The sequence below is a fragment of the Oncorhynchus mykiss genome, chromosome 23 (genome assembly GCF_013265735.2).
Source record: "Oncorhynchus mykiss isolate Arlee chromosome 23, USDA_OmykA_1.1, whole genome shotgun sequence".
NCBI lineage: Eukaryota > Metazoa > Chordata > Actinopteri > Salmoniformes > Salmonidae > Oncorhynchus > Oncorhynchus mykiss.
In genome coordinates, this window is record NC_048587.1 from 5,309,751 (window position 1) to 5,326,472 (window position 16,722).

General features: G+C 45.9%; 1 protein-coding gene across 4 annotated transcripts in view; it reads right to left on the reverse strand.

The window, feature by feature from the left end:
* Positions 1-11,485, reverse strand: part of LOC118943892 (receptor-type tyrosine-protein phosphatase epsilon-like) — a 148,833-nt gene extending 137,348 nt beyond the window's left edge. For all 4 annotated transcript variants that reach the window (XM_036960680.1, XM_036960679.1, XM_036960678.1 and 1 more), the window contains exon 1: positions 11,200-11,485. The gene's annotated coding sequence lies outside the window, so the exon portion shown is untranslated. The remainder of the gene's footprint in view (positions 1-11,199) is intronic.
* Between the last annotated feature and the right edge of the window lie 5,237 nt (positions 11,486-16,722).

Below are 16,722 nucleotides of genomic sequence, written 5' to 3' on the forward strand. Positions count from 1 at the left end.
ACACAAGAGCATCTCGACCTTGGAACAAAAACACAAACATCCTTGAAAACGCTTGTTCTTACTGAGACAGCAACTACCATAACTGTTTCCCGTGCTCTCACGAGGCTAACGACATGGGCCTATTTAAGATAAAACATCAACCTCCATATTTAATGGACAAGCGGATCGTTTCACCAGGATAAGCCAATGTGAGTTCTTTATTCCATTAATGTACAGTAGCTGTGGACTCAGGCAGCTCGGAGCCAGTGCCTGCAGTGTTGACTTTCCTTCCTACTAAACGAGGCCAGAAGCAACAGCGTAATCACTAAAATAATCTGTTTCTGGGACACACCCTGCTTTCAATCTCACAGCATGGCGAGGACAACAGCCTAATAGGGCTAACATGTTCCTTGGCCTGAAAACACACTTTATCTAACCCAATCGACTGTATATTGTATATATGCCATCCATAAACATTGTGAACTATGACCCCCCCCCCCTCCTTTGGCCAGAGAATCATGTAGGCTTACGTAAACACATGATAGTCGGGGTGGCAGGGTAGCCTAGTGGTTAGAGTGTAGAGGAGGCAGGTAGCCTAGTGGTTAGAGTGGAGGGGCGGCAGGGTAGCCTAGTGGTTAGAGTGTAGAGGAGGCAGGTAGCCTAGTGGTTAGAGTGTGGAGGCGGCAGGGTAGCCTAGTGGTTAGAGTGTAGAGGTGGCAGGGTAGCCTAGTGGTTAGAGCGTTGGACTAGTAGCTGGAAGGTTGCAAGTTCAAATCCCCGAGCTGACAAGGTATGAATCTGTCCCTGAACAAGGCAGTTAACCCACTGTTCCTAGACCGTCATTGAAAATAAGAAGTTGTTCTTAACTGAATTGCATAGTTAAATAAAGTTTAAAAATAATTATTACAAAAATAGTCTTAAACAACTATTTTCACCGTGCGCATGATTCCATTTCCAAGTTGCTGTCCGATATGTAATTTATATTACTGTAAAACAAAGTATTAAAATATGAAGCACAGCTGTAACTAAAACGTACATGTCACTCGCTTTGATCATTCATGAGTGGAAAGGCAAATCCAAGGGAAATATGGAACATTTCAGTTTCAAGGTGTTCATGAAACACGTAACACAGATACAATACAATAGACAAGGTATGTGTTGCACCATCCCACTGAACCCCATCACACTGAACCCCATCACACTGAACCCCATCACACTGAACCCCATCACACTGAACCCCATCACACTGAACCCCATCATACTGAACCCCATCATACTGAACCCCATCCCACTGAACCCCATCATACTGAACCCCATCATACTGAACCCCATCCCACTGAACCCCATCATACTGAACCCCATCCCACTGAACCTCATCATACTGAACCCCATCATACTGAACCCCATCACACTGAACCCCATCATACTGAACCCCATCCCACTGAACCCCATCCCACTGAACCCCATCATACTGAACCCCATCCCACTGAACCCCATCCCACTGAACCCCATCACACTGAACCCCATCCCACTGAACCCCATCATACTGAACCCCATCATACTGAACCCCATCACACTGAACCCCATCCCACTGAACCCCATCCCACTGAACCCCATCCCACTGAACCTCATCATACTGAACCCCATCATACTGAACCCCATCCCACTGAACCCCATCACACTGAACCCCATCCCACTGAACACCATCCCACTGAACACCATCCCACTGAACACCATCCCACTGAACCCCATCACACTGAACCCCATCCCACTGAACCCCATCACACTGAACCCCATCCCACTGAACACCATCCCACTGAACCCCATCACACTGAACCCCATCCCACTGAACAGCATCACACTGAACACCATCACACTGAACCCCATCCCACTGAACCCCATCCCACTGAACTCCATCCCACTGAACCCCATCCCACTGAACCCCATCACACTGAACCCCATCCCACTGAACCCCATCCCACTGAACCCCATCCCACTGAACCCCATCACACTGAACCCCATCCCACTGAACCCCATCATACTGAACCCCATCATACTGAACCCCATCACACTGAACCCCATCCCACTGAACCCCATCCCACTGAACCCCATCCCACTGAACCTCATCATACTGAACCCCATCATACTGAACCCCATCCCACTGAACCCCATCACACTGAACCCCATCCCACTGAACACCATCCCACTGAACACCATCCCACTGAACACCATCCCACTGAACCCCATCACACTGAACCCCATCCCACTGAACCCCATCACACTGAACCCCATCCCACTGAACCCCATCACACTGAACCCCATCCCACTGAATTCCATCCCACTGAACCCCATCCCACTGAACCCCATCACACTGAACCCCATCCCACTGAACCCCATCACACTGAACCCCATCACACTGAACCCCATCATACTGGACCCCATCATACTGAACCCCATCCCACTGAACCCCATCATACTGAACTCCATCATACTGAACAGCATCATACTGAATCCCCATCATACTGAACAGCATCATACTGAATCCCCATCATACTGAACTCCATCATACTGAACACCGTCATACTGAACTCCATCATACTGAACCCCATCATACTGAACCCCATCATACTGAACTCCATCACACTGAACAGCATCACACTGAACTCCATCATACCATTCTGAGCAGCTGCTCTAATAAAGTGTCATCATTACCTCCTTCTCAGTGCTGCTTATTCTCTAATTCAAACCAGAACTTTCCTCTGGCTGGCTTGACTGGGGAACTCCTCTCCTCTCGGCTGTTCTGCTCTGCTCTCCTCTACCCTCTTCCATTCCTATCGTCTCCTATCTCCTCCCCCCTCCCCTTCCATTCCTATCCTCTCCTTCTCCTCTCTCCTATCTCCTCTCCCTTCTCCTTTCTGCTCCTCTTCTCCACTCCTCTCGTCTTCGCCTCTCCTCCCCTCTCCCCTTCCATTCCTATCGTCTCCTATCTCCTCTCCTTCTCCCCTCTCCTATCTCCTCTCCCTTCTCCTTTCTGCTCCTCTTCTCCACTCTCGTCTTCGCCTCTCACTCTCACCTATCCTGAGTCTACAGAATAATTCTGACAGAATGGTCTCATCTCATTCTTCTCCTCAGTTGACCATCTCACGTGGTTGCCATGTGTCTGCCCATGCTGTTAGCTGTTAGCTGTTAGCTGCCACATAGTGAATCAACAGAATCAACATGTTACTTTTAACAGATGGTTGATAAGTCCTGTTGCAACTGAGGAGACATGGGAAACATGTGTAGATAATATACATGTAGATAATATACAAAAGTGAAATAAACAATAAAAATTAACAGTAAACATTACACATACTGAAGTTTCCAAACAATAAAGACGTTACAAATGTCTGTCTCTCTCTCGCTATCTATGTATCTCTCTCTATGTCTCTCTCTCTCTCTCTCTCTCTCCACAGCTGTTTCCGCAGGCAAATGACCTTGCAGAGTCTTAAATGCAACCGACAGTAAACAGTCAAACAGTCAGGTGAACTAACACACGTCAGAGTAATACATGTTACTTCGTGTACTGGGATGTTTCACTTCCTGAGCAGTGTGTGTGTGTGTGTGTGTGTGTGTGTGTGTGTGTGTGTGTTCTTGTGTCTGTGTGTGTGTGCATACGTGTGCGTGTGTGTTCATGTGTGCGTGTGTTACCTATAAGACAGTGTGTGTTCTAATCTAAAGACCACATTGGGTGTGAGAAGACAGCAGGTAACAGAATGTCCCCAGCTGTGGACTGTCCTGGTGGGTTTAGTTGACAGGGTCCTGGTGGGTTTAGTTGACAGGGTCCTCCTGGGTTTAGTTGACAGGGTCCTCCTGGGTTTAGTTGACAGGGTCCTCCTGGGTTTAGTTTACAGGGTCCTGGTGGGTTTAGTTTACAGGGTCCTGGTGGGTTTAGTTTACAGGGTCCTCCTGGGTTTAGTTGACAGGGTCCTGGTGGGTTTAGTTGACAGGGTCCTGGTGGGTTTAGTTGACAGGGTCCTGGTGGGTTTAGTTGACAGGGTCCTGGTGGGTTTAGTTGACAGGGTCCTGGTGGGTTTAGTTGACAGGGTCCTGGTGGGTTTAGTTGACAGGGTCCTGGTGGGTTTAGTTGACAGGGTCCTCGTGGGTTTAGTTTACAGGGTCCTGGTGGGTTTAGTTGACAGGGTCCTCCTGGGTTTAGTTGACAGGGTCCTGGTGGGTTTAGTTGACAGGGTCCTCCTAGGTTTAGTTGACAGGGTCCTGGTGGGTTTAGTTTACAGGGTCCTGGTGGGTTTAGTTGACAGGGTCCTGGTGGGGTTAGTTTACAGGGTCCTGGTGGGTTTAGTTGACAGGGTCCTGGTGGGTTTAGTTGACAGGGTCCTCGTCCTCCTTCAGATGAAGGCACACCCCAGTCCTAATTCACTCCCTGTAAATTCCCCTCTGCCCTTAACCCAATCTTAAACCCATCTTCGCAGCTCTGAAGAACCTGGATAAATATTAGCAGGGAAGTGATGGACCTTACAACATAAGGGGTTAGAGGTTAGAGGTTAGGGGCTAGAGGTTAGGGGCTAGAGGTTAGGGGTAAGGGCCGGGTAGGGGTAAGGGGTAAGGGGTAAGGGGTAAGGGGTTAGGGGTAAGGGGTAAGAGGTAAGGGGCTAGAGGTTAGGGGTAAGGGCAGGGAAGGGGTAAGGGGTTAGGGATAAGGGGCTAGAGGTTAGGGGTTAGGGGTAAGGGGCTAGAGGTTAGGGGTAAGGGGCTAGAGGTTAGGGGTTAGGGTAGGGTAGGGGTAAGGGGCTAGAGGTTAAGGGTAAGGGGTTAGGGTAGGCGTAAGCGGTTTGAGGTAGGGAATAGGGTGCCATTTGGAGTCAATAGGAGAGCACTATATAGGGAATAGGGTGCCATTTGGGGTCAATAGTAGTGCACTATATAGGGAATAGGGTGCCATTTGGGGTCAATAGTAGTGCACTATATAGGGAATAGGGTGCCATTTGGGGTCAATAGTAGTGCACTATATAGGGAATAGGGTGCCATTTGGAGTCAATAGGAGAGCACTATATAGGGAATAGGGTGCCATTTGGGGTCAATAGTAGTGCACTATATAGGGAATAGGGTGCCATTTGGGGTCAATAGTAGTGCACTATATAGGGAATAGGGTGCCATTTGGGGTCAATAGTAGTGCACTATATAGGGAATAGGGTGCCATTTGGAGTCAATAGGAGAGCACTATATAGGGAATAGGGTGCCATTTGGGGTCAATAGTAGTGCACTATATAGGGAATAGGGTGCCATTTGGGGTGCAACTCCTTTGTTTTCCAATAACTACAGTATTTTGATTCATCCCCGGGCCAAACCCTGACGGCCAAGTTGTGATACAGCCTGGAATCGAACCGGGGGTCTGTAGTGACGCCCCTAGCACTGAGACGCAGTGCCTTAGACTGCTTGCGCCGATACCAAAACATTCTCATCTTGCTTGAGTTAGGGTATTGCAAGTTTGACTATCGCAATATCATGGAAAAACACCATACCACAATCTAAGAGACACTGCAATGAAGCCACAAGCTCCAACAAGCCTCCGACTGAAAAACCATCTGTGGGCATCGTGTGTTGCTATGGAGGTGAGGCAATCCTCCACTGAGGAAAAACAGAACAATAACAGGTTGCTTTCTCCCTGTTCAGGTCCAAATAAAAGTATTTCCTTGGTATTTTCTGCATCCCTGTCTGGTTATTCAGTTGATATAATTCTTGTTTTAATTCTCTAAAAAAAAAGTTTGTGTTCTTAACTCTTGACACATCGGTCAGAAATTGGCTTTAACTCCCTAATTGGCATACCCGTACACCAATCAGCTAGTTCTCCACCCAACCAGGAAACAAGAGAAGCTTCAAATAGAAAGTTAAATGTAGCTGTACCTAGGAGACAGCAGCAGCACAGCATGGGGGGCTCTCTGCACCAGAACAATGTGTGGTAAATCCTGGCTCTCCCTCCCAGATCCACAGGGAGGCAGGAAGACAGAGAGAACAGCCTCCATGCTAGCAGATAGAGGTCCTGGACAGTACGTGGATCCACAGGGAGGCAGAGAGAACAGCCTCCATGCTGGCAGATAGAGGTCCTGGACAGTACGTGGATCCACAGGGAGGCAGAGAGAACAGCCTCCATGCTGGCAGATAGAGGTCCTGGACAGTACGTGGATCCACAGGGAGGCAGGAAGACAGAGAGAACAGCCTCCATGCCGGCAGATCGAGGTCCTGGACAGTACGTGGATCCACAGGGAGGCAGAGAGAACAGCCTCCATGCTGTTCAGGTACAGTATCTTACATACAGTGTTCCTACATTACCACCAACATCAACGGACTTGGGACTGGTCAGTAACAGTTTCACATACTGTTAATATGCTTAGGCCTACCAGTGACACAACCTGACAATACACATGGTCTGTATTTCACAAGCATTTATACTTTATAATGTGAGTTACAGTCTATATAGTAGTTATGTATTGTGAGTTACAGTAAGGTATTGTAGTTCTGTATTGTGAGTAACAGTAAGGTACTGTAGTTATGTATTGTGAGTTACAGTAAGGTATTGTAGTTATGTATTGTGAGTTACAGTCTATATAGTAGTTATGTACTGTGAGTTACAGTAAGGTATTGTAGTTGTGTATTGTGAGTTACAGTAAGGTATTGTAGTTCTGTATTGTGAGTTACAGTAAGGTACTGTAGTTGTGTATTGTGAGTTACAGTAAGGTATTGTAGTTATGTATTGTGAGTTACAGTAAGGTATTCTAGTTATGTATTGTGAGTTACAGTAAGGTACTGTAGTTATGTATGGTGAGTTACAGTAAGGTATTGTAGTTATGTATTGTGAGTTACAGTAAGGTATTGTAGTTATGTATTGTGAGTTACAGTAAGGTATTCTAGTTATGTATTGTGAGTTACAGTAAGGTACTGTAGTTATGTATTGTGAGTTACAGTAAGGTACTGTAGTTATGTATTGTGAGTTACAGTAAGGTACTGTAGTTATGTATTGTGAGTTACAGTATGGTATTGTAGTTATGTATTGTGAGTTACAGTAAGGTATTCTAGTTATGTATTGTGAGTTACAGTAAGGTATTGTAGTTCTTTTTTTTAAATTTTATTTCACCTTTATTTAACCAGGTAGGCTAGTTGAGAACAAGTTCTCATTTGCAACTGCGACCTGGCCAAGATAAAGCATAGCAGTATGAGCAGACAACACAGAGTTACACATGGAGTAAACAATTAACAAGTCAATAACACAGTAGAAAACAAAGGGGGAGTCTATATACAATGTGTGCAAAAGGCATGAGGAAGGCGAATAATTACAATTTTGCAGATTAACACTGGAGTGATAAATGATCAGATGGTCATGTACAGGTAGAGATATTGGTGTGCAAAAGAGCAGAAAAATAAATAAATAAAAACAGTATGGGGATGAGGTAGGTGAAAATGGGTGGGCTATTTACCAATAGACTATGTACAGCTGCAGCGATCGGTTAGCTGCCCAGATAGCAGATGTTTGAAGTTGGTGAGGGAGATAAAAGTCTCCAACTTCAGCGATTTTTGCAATTCGTTCCAGTCACAGGCAGCAGAGTACTGGAACGAGAGGCGGCCAAATGAGGTGTTGGCTTTAGGGATGATCAGTGAGATACACCTGCTGGAGCGCGTGCTATGGATGGGTGTTGCCATCGTGACCAGTGAGCTGAGATAAGGCGGAGCTTTACCTAGCATGGACTTGTAGATGACCTGGAGCCAGTGGGTCTGGCGACGAATATGTAGCGAGGGCCAGCCGACTAGAGCATACAAGTCGCAGTGGTGGGTGGTATAAGGTGCTTTAGTGACAAAACGGATGGCACTGTGATAGACTGCATCCAGTTTGCTGAGTAGAGTGTTGGAAGCCATTTTGTAGATGACATCGCCGAAGTCGAGGATCGGTAGGATAGTCAGTTTTACTAGGGTAAGCTTGGCGGCGTGAGTGAAGGAGGCTTTGTTGCGGAATAGAAAGCCGACTCTTGATTTGATTTTCGATTGGAGATGTTTGATATGAGTCTGGAAGGAGAGTTTGCAGTCTAGCCAGACACCTAGGTACTTATAGATGTCCACATATTCTAGGTCGGAACCATCCAGGGTGGTGATGCTAGGCGGGGATGCGGGTGCAGGCAGCGATCGGTTGAAAAGCATGCATTTGGTTTTACTAGCGTTTAAGAGCAGTCGGAGGCCACGAAAGGAGTGTTGTATGGCATTGAAGCTTGTTTGGAGGTTAGATAGCACAGTGTCCAATGACGGGCCGAAAGTATATAGAATGGTGTCGTCTGCGTAGAGGTGGATCAGGGAATCGCCCGCAGCAAGAGCAACATCATTGATGTATACAGAGAAAAAGAGTCGGCCCGAGAATTGAACCCTGTGGCACCCCCATAGAGACTGCCAGAGGACCGGACAGCATGCCCTCCGATTTGACACACTGAACTCTGTCTGCAAAGTAATTGGTGAACCAGGCAAGGCAGTCATCCGAAAAACCGAGGCTACTGAGTCTGCCGATAAGAATATGGTGATTGACAGAGTCGAAAGCCTTGGCAAGGTCGATGAAGACGGCTGCACAGTACTGTCTTTTATCGATGGCGGTTATGATATCGTTTAGTACCTTGAGTGTGGCTGAGGTGCACCCGTGACCGGCTCGGAAACCAGATTGCACAGCGGAGAAGGTACAGTGGGATTCGAGATGGTCAGTGACCTGTTTGTTGACTTGGCTTTCGAAGACCTTAGATAGGCAGGGCAGGATGGATATAGGTCTGTAACAGTTTGGGTCCAGGGTGTCTCCCCCTTTGAAGAGGGGGATGACTGCGGCAGCTTTCCAATCCTTGGGGATCTCAGACGATATGAAAGAGAGGTTGAACAGGCTGGTAATAGGGGTTGCGACAATGGTGGCGGATAGTTTCAGAAATAGAGGGTCCAGATTGTCAAGCCCAGCTGATTTGTACGGGTCCAGGTTTTGCAGCTCTTTCAGAACATCTGCTATCTGGATTTGGGTAAAGGAGAACCTGGAGAGGCTTGGGCGAGGAGCAGCGGGGGGGGCGGGGCTGTTGGCCGAGGTTGAAGTAGCCAGGCGGAAGGCATGGCCAGCCGTTGAGAAATGCTCATTGAAGTTTTCGATAATCATGGATTTATCGGTGGTGACCGTGTTACCTAGCCTCAGTGCAGTGGGCAGCTGGGAGGAGGTGCTCTTGTTCTCCATTGACTTCACAGTGTCCCAGAACTTTTTGGAGTTGGAGCTACAGGATGCAAACTTCTGCCTGAAGAAGCTGGCCTTAGCTTTCCTGACTGACTGCGTGTATTGGTTCCGGACTTCCCTGAACAGTTGCATATCACGGGGACTATTCGATGCTATTGCAGTCCGCCACAGGATGTTTTTGTGCTGGTCGAGGGCAGTCATGTCTGGGGTGAACCAAGGGCTGTATCTGTTCTTAGTTCTGCATTTTTTGAACGGAGCATGCTTATCTAAAATGGTGAGGAAGTTACTTTTAAAGAATGACCAGGCATCCTCAACTGACGGGATGAGGTCAATGTCCTTCCAGGATACCCGGGCCAGGTCGATTAGGAAGGCCTGCTCACAGAAGTGTTTTAGGGAGCGTTTGACAGTGATGAGGGGTGGTCGTTTGACTGCGGCTCCGTAGCGGATACAGGCAATGAGGCAGTGATCGCTGAGATCCTGGTTGAAGACAGCGGAGGTGTATTTGGAGGGCCAGTTGGTCAGGATGACGTCTATGAGGGTGCCCTTGTTTACAGAGTTAGGGTTGTACCTGGTGGGTTCCTTGATGATTTGTATTGTGAGTTACAGTAAGGTATTGTAGTTATGTATTGTGAGTTACAGTAAGGTACTGTAGTTATGTATTGTGAGTTACAGTATGGTATTGTAGTTATGTATTGTGAGTTACAGTAAGGTATTGTAGTTATGTATTGTGAGTTACAGTAAGGTACTGTAGTTCTGTATTGTGAGTTACAGTAAGGTACTGTAGTTATGTATTGTGAGTTACAGTAAGGTATTCTAGTTATGTATTGTGAGTTACAGTAAGGTATTGTAGTTATGTATTGTGAGTTACAGTAAGGTACTGTAGTTATGTATTGTGAGTTACAGTAAGGTACTGTAGTTATGTATTGTGAGTTACAGTAAGGTATTGTAGTTGTGCATTGTGAGTTACAGTAAGGTATTGTAGTTCTGTATTGTCAGTTACAGTAAGGTATTGTAGTTATGTGTATTCTATGTCTGATTCAATCTGTCACACCTCGCTCCTCATCCTCATCATAATGGATAATGACAGGCTTCAAGGCATGCAAGCATTGTCTGAATTCCTGCCATGCCTTCTAGGTACACAGTTGAATGTTTCTGGTTGGGATAACTGCAGGCAGGGTACGGATAGAGATGGGGGGGGGGGGGGGGGTGTTAGGAGTGACAGTTAGAGGCTCATATCAAACATCATGTTGTAGCTGAAGACACCATGCTGCGGTCACATGTCGCTTCGCCATCGCCCCTGGCAACCAGATGGGTATCATACGCATTACATAGTATACCGCATGTCAAAATGTGTCCATGCCTGCTCACTGAAGACTGTACCCATAACTGATAGGAAAGCATGTCTCTACCGGCACTACCTCTCTCTCTCTCTCTTTCATGTAGGCCCAGGCTACGGCTATTGAGCAACTTTCAGGGAAAAACAGCAGCTTCTTCTGTTGTAACAAACGAAATTAATGAATCAACAGGGGGAGAGGGGAAAAAATATTGTAGAAGAGGGTTGTAAAAGAGATGAAAATGCTATGTTGTAAAAAGCTTTGCTCCACTAAACCCACATAGTGGTTGCCGTAACAGGCGCCTCGGGTTGAAAGACAGGGAGGGTAGCATGCCTCTCTCACACACACGCATACCTGCTTTAATAATCAATCTCTCTATGCCAATGCAAAGGTATCACGTTTATTATAATGAAACTGGCACAGACAGCTAGGCTAAATGCACACCATGTAATTCGTAACATAGCCTACTGTGAATCTTTCCATCGATCCATAATGTGAAGGAACGCAATTAGCTGGTGAAGAAAACCTCCGCATTTCAATACTGTCAATCTTGCCGTTTTTCGATCGCTAAATCATATGCCACCATGACAACAACAACAACAAAAAACACCTCCAATCAACACGAAATAATGTAAAAACCATTCCTCTTACCGTGGTGGTTCCACAATTATATCCAGTATTCGTGTCCGTGACTAGAGAGCTCAGAGGAAAACCTAAGGATGGTCATGAACCGTAGCCGACTACACGGTTTCTTATTCAATCTTGTCCAGCCACTCATCGAAAATCACCCAGTTCTGTTAATCTGAACGTAACTGCTGCTGTCAGTGAATATCCCCGGTCCTCTAGTCCCGGGTCCTCCAGTCCCCGCTCCCCTTCCCCGCTGTCTGGGCTCGCCTCCCTACCTGCCGCTGCCGAGGAGAGAGAGCCGCCTGGCGCACAGCTTTATTACGACATGCGCGCAATAATGCCACCCTGGGGGATGGATCATCAACTAGATTCAGCCGAGGATAGATGTTGTTCTGGAGCGGATAGACAGGGAGGCCGGGAATTATAATTACAAATCATTTGTAGACTACAAATTGATCGCAAGAAGCACATATATATATGTATAATATTTGACTAAAACATATTCATTTCAAACCATGCTTACATCTTTGGCTATAGGACATATCTATTACAGTTTCCCCCAATCCTTAACACACGTTTGGTGAAACTACATCTCGTGTACTCAAAACTAACAGTTAGGCAATTTCCCCAAAACCCCACAGACATCTTGCAAAATCATGTACTCCCTGCTCAAAGGGAAACTCTGCTTTACAAATGAGACACACGCACATCAAATGAATTTAACTTAGTGACAACCCAGATCACACTAATGTGACAATATTCAAAACACTACGGTTTTCTTTACCGTCGCTAACGTCCTTTTGTCCAATCTGTAGTCGCATTTTCAAAAGTCTATAAACACAATCAGCACAACATCTGTCTGTTGTGGACAATACCATGAACACAGTTCGTGTCGTTTTCACAGAATATGCAGTCAATTAACACGTTTCTAAAAATGCTTACATTTTCTTTACCTACAAGCTTACCCAATACCAACATCATGGATCTTTCTTGTCTTATTTACAAATGCTTTGCACACAGCACGTCAGAAATGAAGACCTAATGTTCAAAACCTCATAATATAGTATAAAGTCTCTACTTCTGCAACAACAGCTGCTCAAAAACTGTATTGAAACAGCTGATGAGCATTTTTGAATGAACAGATCATTGACACAATAAGAAATAGCTGATTTACTGTAAATTGTGTAAAATAGACCAACCACAGCTGATTCCAATCTCAGTCGGAGACATAACCAGGTGTTGAAGCTCTTTCAGTTACATGGACAAACACAGTAAAAAGAGGACTCTTTGGATTGATTTAGTTCAATGTGGATACAGAACAACACAGAGGAGCAGAGAGAGAACAAATAACATCTGGACCACGGAGAGGAGTAGTTGGACCAGGGAGAAGAGTGGTTGGACCAGGCAGAGGAGTAGTTGGACCAGGGAGAAGAGTGGTTGGACCAGGCAGAGGAGTAGTTGGACCAGGGACAGGAGTAGCTGGACCAGGGAGAGGAGTAGTTGGACCAGGGAGAGGAGTAGTTGGACCAGGGAGAGGAGTAGTTGGACCAGGGAGAGGAGTAGTTGGACCAGGGAGAGGAGTAGTTGGACCAGGGAGAGGAGTAGTTGGACCAGGGAGAGGAGTAGTTGGACCAGGGAGAAAAGTAGTTGGACCAGGGAGAAGAGTGGTTGGACCAGGCAGAGGAGTAGTTGGACCAGGGACAGGAGTAGCTGGACCAGGGAGAGGAGTAGTTGGACCAGGGAGAGGAGTAGTTGGACCAGGGAGAGAAGTAGTTTGACCAGGGAGAGGAGTAGTTGGACCAGGGAGAGGAGTAGTTGGACCAGGGAGAGGAGTAGTTGGACCAGGGAGAGGAGTAGTTGGACCAGGGAGAGGAGTAGTTGGACCAGGGAGAAAAGTAGTTGGACCAGGGAGAGGAGTAGCTGGACCAGGCAGAGAAGTAGCTGGACCAGGCAGAGGAATAGTTGGACCAGGGAGAGGAGTAGCTAGACCAGGGAGAGGAGTATCTGGACCAGGGAGAGGAGTAGTTGGACCAGGGAGAGGAGTAGTTGGACCAGGGAGAGGAGTAGTTGGACCAGGGAGAGGAGTAGTTGGACCAGGAAGAGGAGTACCTTAAACACACAAGTGTAAAGGGATAAAGAATATGTACATAAAGATATATGAATGAGTGATGGTACAGAACGGCATAGGCAAGATGCAGTAGATGGTATCGAGTACAGTATATACATATGAGATGAGTAATGTAGGGTATGTAAACAAAGTGGCATAGTTTAAAGTGGCTAGTGATACATGTATTACATAAAGATGCAGTAGATGATATAGAGTACAGTATATACATATACATATGAGATGAGTAATGTAGGGTATGTAAACATTATATTAAGTGGCATTGTTTAAAGTGGCTAGTGATATATTTTACATCAATTTCCATTATTAAAGTGGCTGGAGTTGAGTCAGTATGTTGGCAGCAGCCACTCAATGTTAGTGGTGGCTGTTTAACAGTCTGATGGCCTTGAGATAGAAGCTGTTTTTCAGTCTCTCGGTCCCTACTTTGATGCACCAGTACTGACCTCGCCTTCTGGATGATAGCGGGGTGAACAGGCAGTGGCTCGGGTGGTTGTCGTCCTTGATGATCTTTATGGCCTTCCTGTGACATCGGGTGGTGTAGGTGTCCTGGAGGGCAGGTAGTGATGCGTTTGCCCCCGGTGATGCGTTGTGTGAAAGGAGAGTAAGAGGTGTTGTCAATGATGAAATAAGAGTCACCATTATAGCCCATGTTATAAACCATCTATCACTGAGAGAGACTGGTGATAGAGTCCAGTCTAATACCATGGTCTATCACTGAGAGACACTGGTGATAGAGTCCCCCCTAATACCATGGTCTATCACTGAGAAAGGCTGGTGAAAGAGTCCAGTCTAATACCATGGTCTATCACTGAGAGAGACTGGTGATAGAGTCCCCCCTAATAGCATGGTCTATCACTGAGAGAGACTGGTGATAGAGTCCAGTCTAATACCATGGTCTATCACTGAGAGAGACTGGTGAAAGAGTCCAGTCTAATACCATGGTCTATCACTGAGAGAGTCCAGTCTAATACCATGGTCTATCACTGAGAGAGTCCAGTCTAATAGCATGGTCTATCACTGAGAGAGACAGGTGAAAGAGTCCAGCCTAATACCATGGTCTATCACTGAGAGAGTCCAGTCTAATACCATGGTCTATCACTGAGAGAGTCCAGTCTAATACCATGGTCTATCACTGAGAGAGACTGGTGAAAGAGTCCAGTCTAATACCATGGTCTATCACTGAGAGAGTCCAGCCTAATACCATGGTCTATCACTGAGAGAGACTGGTGAACGAGTCCAGTCTAATACCATGGTCTATCACTGAGAGAGTCCAGTCTAATACCATGGTCTATCACTGAGAGAAGAGGGTGAAAGAGTCCAGCCTAATACCATGGTCTATCACTGAGAGAGACTGGTGAAAGAGTCCCCCCTAATACCATGGTCTATCACTGAGAGAGTCCAGTCTAATACCATGGTCTATCACTGAGAGAGACTGGTGAAAGAGTCCAGTCTAATACCATGGTCTATCACTGAGAGAGTCTGGTGATAGAGTCCCCCCTAATACCATGGTCTATCACTGAGAGAGACTGGTGAAAGAGTCCAGCCTAATACCATGGTCTATCACTGAGAGAGACTGGTGAAAGAGTCCAGTCTAATACCATGGTCTATCACTGAGAGAGTCTGGTGATAGAGTCCCCCCTAATACCATGGTCTATCACTGAGAGAGTCCCCCCTAATACCATGGTCTATCACTGAGAGAGACTGGTGATAGAGTCCCCCCTAATACCATGGTCTATCACTGAGAGAGTCTGGTGATAGAGTCCCCCCTAATACCATGGTCTATCACTGAGAGAGTCCCCCCTAATACCATGGTCTATCACTGAGAGAGACTGGTGATAGAGTCCCCCCTAATACCATGGTCTATCACTGAGAGAGTCTGGTGATAGAGTCCCCCCTAATACCATGGTCTATCACTGAGAGAGTCCCCCCTAATACCATGGTCTATCACTGAGAGAGACTGGTGATAGAGTCCCCCCTAATACCATGGTCTATCACTGAGAGAGTCTGGTGATAGAGTCCCCCCTAATACCATGGTCTATCACTGAGAGAGTCCCCCCTAATACCATGGTCTATCACTGAGAGAGACTGGTGAAAGAGTCCAGCCTAATACCATGGTCTATCACTGAGAGAGACTGGTGAAAGAGTCCAGTCTAATACCATGGTCTATCACTGAGAGAGTCTGGTGATAGAGTCCCCCCTAATACCATGGTCTATCACTGAGAGAGACTGGTGATAGAGTCCAGCCTAATACCATGGTCTATCACTGAGAGAGACTGATGAAAGAGTCCAGTCTAATACCATGGTCTATCACTGAGAGAGACTGGTGAAAGAGTCCAGTCTAATACCATGGTCTATCACTGAGAAAGGCTGGTGAAAGAGTACAGTCTAATACCATGGTCTATCACTGAGAGAGTCCAGTCTAATACCATGGTCTATCACTGAGAGAGACTGGTGAAAGAGTCCAGTCTAATACCATGGTCTATCACTGAGAGAGACTGGTGATAGAGTCCAGCCTAATACCATGGTCTATCACTGAGGGAGACCAGTCTAATACCATGATCTATCACTGAGAGAGGAGGGTGAAAGAGTCCATCCTAATCTCAGACGGTCAACCGTGACTTCCATTATCCAGAATTCTCAACAAACTAACAGATTTGTGATTGACCATACGTTCCTCTTGGATAGAAAACATGTGCTGGTGTTTTGACAGAATGATTAGATATTGAGTCGGGTTTGGCGTGTTTTGAGAGAGTTAGTGTACGTAGAGAAAGTTATTTTTTTTTTGTATTTTGAAATGTAGAGTTGGTGTTTAATGAACAAAATGTGTTTTTTTTTTAGTAGAAAATGAACTATTTGGCTAATTGTGTGACGTAGGGGTGTTGCTGTGTTAATAAGAGTTTGGTAAAACTATCTTAAATATAGGTAAACACCTGTTATCAATTGTAAAAAAAAAAACTGTAATATGATCATCTATTTCAGTATAAAGACTAAGATTTTATTGTTATACTGTATATTGTTTGTGTTTACCCTAACAGGAAAGGAAAACAAATGAGAAAAACATGTGTTTTATATTTCAACATGTCTCCACACATGTCAAACAGCACACTGTAAACACAGTAAATGAAAAAATACAGTAAATGTTTTTTGGATATGCGAAGGAAGAAAAATAGGCCCATACTGTTTATTTTACCTTTATTTATCTAGGCAAGTCAGTTAAGAACCAATTCTTATTTTCAATGATGGCCTGGGAACAGTGGGTTGAATGGTCTAGGAACAGTGGGTTAACTGGTCTAGGAACAGTGGGTTAACTGGTCTAGGAACAGTGGGTTAACTGGCCTAGGAACAGTGGGTTAACTGGTCTAGGAACGGTGGGTTAACTGGTCTAGGAACAGTGGGTTAACTGCCTGTTCAGGGGCAGAACG